The 4,639-nt window shown below is 36.0% G+C and overlaps 1 pseudogene; it reads right to left on the reverse strand.

The window, feature by feature from the left end:
* Positions 1-472: 472 nt before the first annotated feature.
* Positions 473-3,746, reverse strand: LOC149744604 (uncharacterized; annotated as a pseudogene).
* Positions 3,747-4,639: the final 893 nt, after the last annotated feature.

Raw genomic sequence — 4,639 nt, forward strand, 5'->3', positions numbered from 1 at the left:
TTAAGTCTACCCAAGTATGTGCCACAGTGCTGCTTTTAATAAAGTTGTTTTCCTTTGATTTTATTTTATAAAATTTAATTAAATTTTATAAAATCAATATCATCTTAGGTTAATTTTGATAAATTACATTTTTTCCCAGGAACCTAATACATTCTTTCAATTTCTAAATATACTGGAATAAACTGAAACATTGCCTTATAATTAAAATTTTTTTTCTTCCATATTTATGGTTAAATCCCCTTTATTTGATGCTAATATACTTTTTTTTTTTTTTTTTGCGGTACGGGGGTCTCTCACTGTTGTGGCCTCTTCCGTTGCGGAGCACAGGCTCCGGACGTGCAGGCTCAGCGGCCATGGCGCAGGGGCCCAGCCGCTCCGCAGCATGTGGGATCTTCCCGGACCGGGGCACGAACCTGTGTCCCCTGCATTGGCAGGCGGACTCTCAACCACTGCGCCACCAGGGAAGCCCTGATGCTAATATATTTTTAATAGAAAAATTTTTAAGTTAAAAAACACTGTTTCAAGATTACTGTTTCATTTCTAAATTGTAAAACTGTACCTCTAGATGAATTCATTGCTTTTCATGGGAAAAAACCCAAAACTTTGAGTATCATTTTGGTTAATAATCAATAAGCTCTAATAATTTTATTTGTATTAATTACTTCCTATACTGGCTTAGGATTTATGTTGTTATATTTCTAACTTTGTAGGTCAAATTCTTATTCATTGCTTTATCAGGTTTTTTTTTTTTGTTTTTTTTTTTTTTTTTGCCGTACTCGGGCCTCTCACTGTTGTGGCCTCTCCCGTTGCGGAGCACAGGCTCCGGATCCGCAGGCTCAGTGGCCATGGCTCACGTGTTTTTATCAGTTTTATCAAATCCTACTAAGTGAGGGACTGAATAATTCTGGGGATAAAGCAGTGAACAGAAAGTTCTGGTCTTCATTTTTTATTTCATGCATGCATTGAAGAGTATTACATTTCCAAAGAGTAGAGGTTTGACAACATCCCAAAGCTGGTATATAGGCATTTTATTATTGTTCCTTTCTGAATAGCCCTAATTTCAATTTTAATTTTCTAATTGATTCAGGACTTAGGCATGAGATTATCAATTTGCAAAAGGAGGTGATAAAATATTACCATGTAGATTAATAACTGTAAAATGAATCTCTACAATGGAGAGATCTAGCAGTCTCCACTATAACCAATCTAGCACCATTAATAGTAGGAAAATGCTTCTTAATGTATACAACATAAACTCAATTAAACCTCTTTATTTAACTTCAAATTTACTGGAACTATTAGAGACAGAAGAACAGGACAAATGGACCTACAATGAAGCAATTTTTAAAATCCAGAACATGAGACATTCTGTAAGATAACTTTCCTGTACTTTTCAAAAATCCAAAGTAAGGAAAACATGGTGGGGATGCTGTTCTAAAACAGGAAATTGGAAAATTTTTTGTAATGAACCAGACAGTAAATATTTTAGGCTTTGTGGGTCATACAGCCTATTGCAACTATTCAGCTCTGCCAAAGAAATACCAAAGCAACCATAGACAGTATTTAAACGAATGAACATGTCAATGCTCTCATAAAACTCCTGTTTTAAATCCTCTCATGATTTTTACATTTTACTAGAGTTTGTCCAGAAAAAATTATTTAAAACTCAACAAGGCATAAGGAATTACGCAAAGCTAAATTCATTACATCCATATGGACTTGATCTCATAATGATACAAATAATAATACACTAATAATAATACCAATGATAATACTAAAAATAGTATCTAATACTTACTGAATAAACACTATGTTTAAGATAGCTTTCCAAGTTTTTTATATTCTAATAACAGCACTATAATGTAGGTATTATTATCGTCATTTACAAATGATTCCCACAGGGATAGATATCTTGCATGCAGGCTGTAAAGAATCAAACGGCAATCATGACAGTTTTTTCACATTTGTTAGGTCAACAGGGGTTTTCTGTGGTATTAGTTTTTTCAAACGTAATAATGACTGATGAGGGTTATAGAGCTTTTATAAATAGAGAATAAAAAACAAGGGCATTTCTACATTCTGTGGATTTTCCTCCATTATGAATATTCTGATAATCCATAAATAGAGAAATGCCAGTAAAGGCCTTCCTATGTTACATAAAAATACACCATAAATTTCTGAATCTGAGCAACATCTGGGTCATAACTAAAAAGTCTGAAATATTATTTACATTCTGAGGGGTTCTCACCAGTATAAATTATTTAATGCCTTATAAGAATCGAACCATATCTAAAAGCTTTCCCATGTTCTTTTCATTCAAAAATTTTCCCAGTGTTATAAATGTATGGATGTTACTATACATTCTCTACTGCATATATATGCTTTTCTACAGTCCTTAAATTCATAAGTTTTCTCTCCAGTATGAATTTTCTGGTGTACTTTAAGGCTTGAACTAAGCCTAAAAGACTTACCGCATTTGTTACATTCAAAAGGTCTCTCACCACTGTGAATACTCTGATGTCCAGTAAGTCATCCATACACACTAAAGGCCTTCCCACATGCCTTACATTCATAGGGTTTCTCACCAGTGTGAATTCTATGATGTATTTTCAGGCTTTCAACATGACTAAAGGCCTTCCAACATTCTTTACACTCACATGGTTTCTCACCAGTATGAATTCTCTCATGCCTGTCAAGGTTTGAGGTGCGACTAAAGGCCTTCCCACAGTCTTTACATTCATAAGTTTTCTCACCAGTATGAATTCTCTAATGCATTCTTAGGCTTCCACCATGAATAAAGGCCTTCCCACATTCTTTACACTTAAAGGGTTTCTCACCAGTATGAATTCTCTCATGTTGAATAAGTGCTGAAGCATGACTAAAGGCCTTCCCACATTCGTTACATTCATAGGGTTTCACGACAATATGTATTCGCTAATGTGGAATGAGTTGATAGCCAGAACTAAGTGTCATCCCACATTCCTTACATTTATAAGGCTTCTCCCCAGAATGAATTCTCTCATGTTGAACAAGATGTGAGGCATGACTAACGGCCTTCCCACATTCCTTACATTTGAAACCCTTGTAACAAACCCTCGTTTGTTACAAGGGTTTCTTGCCAGTATGCATTCTATGATATACTCTAAGATCTATACCACGACTAAAGCTCATCCCACATTCACGGCATTCATAAGGTTTTTCACCAGTATGAACTCTACCATGTTGCACAACATGAGAGGCTTGACTAAAGGTCTTCCCACATTCCTTACATTCATAGGGTCTCTCACCATTATGAATTCTCTGATGCATTCTAATTCTTCTACCTTGACTAAAGGCCTTTCCACATTCATTACATACGTAGGATTTCTCACCAGTATGAACTCTGCCATGTTGAGTAAGATGTGAGGCACAACTAAAGGCCCTCCCACATTCTTCACATTCATAGGGTTTCTCCTCAGTATGAATTCTCTGATGAACTCTAAGTTCTATCCTATGACTAAAAGTCATTCCACATTCCTCACATTTATAGGGTTTTTCACCAGTATGAATTCTCTGATGTCATAGAAAGTTGGATGCATGATTAAAGGCCTTTCCACACTGCTTACATTCATAAGGCTTCTCACCAGTATGAATTCTCTGATGTACTGTAAGGTCTATGTGTTGACTAAAGGCCTTCCCACATTTGTCACATTCATAGGGTTTCCCACCATATGAATTTTCTGATGTAGAGTAAGAGATGAATATTTTTTATAAATGTGTACATTTTCATTTGATTATTTCATACCTTGACTTCAAATCTAAAAGAAATGAGAAAAACATTTTGTTTTCCTTGACAAAGAACAGTGTATATTCTATAGTACCTTCTTTTAAATTAAAAATATCACTTATTAGGACTTCCCTGGTGGTGCAGTGATTAAGAATCTGCCTGCCAATGCAGGGGACATGGGTTCGAGCCCTGGTCCAGAAAGATCTCACATGCTGCAGAGCAACTAAGCCCATGCACCACAACTACTGAGCCTGCGCTCTAGAGCCTGTGCACCACAACTACTGAGCCCATGCACTGCAACTACTGAAGCCTGCATGCCCTAGGGCCTGTGCTCCACAACAAGAAAAGCCACCATAATGAGAAGCCCATGCTCTGCAACGAAAAGTAGCCCCCACTTGCCACAACTAGAGAAAGCCCATGCACAGGAATGAAGACCCAAAGCAGCCAAAATAAAAAAATAAAAATTTATTAGAGATAAATACTTTAGACAACTCATTAGAGATGAGTATTGCATCACTCATTAGAGATGAATACTTTAGACAACTCTAAAATCAGCTATACAGTTTGTAACAGTTACTGACACTTTCTCCATAACTCATTTATCACACTTTACTAGAGTGATTTAATATACTCTTTCCTGCATCAGTTTCCATCAAAGACTTACAAAGGTGTGACTGGCCAAAACTGTGAAAACAGCAGCAAAAAAACGATTGTGATAAATGGTAACAATACAATGGAAAGCAATGAGTCCAAAATGATACAAGAGAAAATAAATGAAAAAAATCATCTTCACCATCAAATAACTCCTTAACTGAAGAAGTTCAAGTAGCATCATGGTGATGTAAACTTCTTATAGTCGATCTCCCTCTCTGA

Source organism: Delphinapterus leucas, chromosome 20, assembly GCF_059928025.1.
Source record: "Delphinapterus leucas isolate spDelLeu-1000000601 "Yukka" chromosome 20, BTC_Dleu_Yukka2, whole genome shotgun sequence".
NCBI classification, from domain to species: Eukaryota; Metazoa; Chordata; class Mammalia; order Artiodactyla; family Monodontidae; genus Delphinapterus; species Delphinapterus leucas.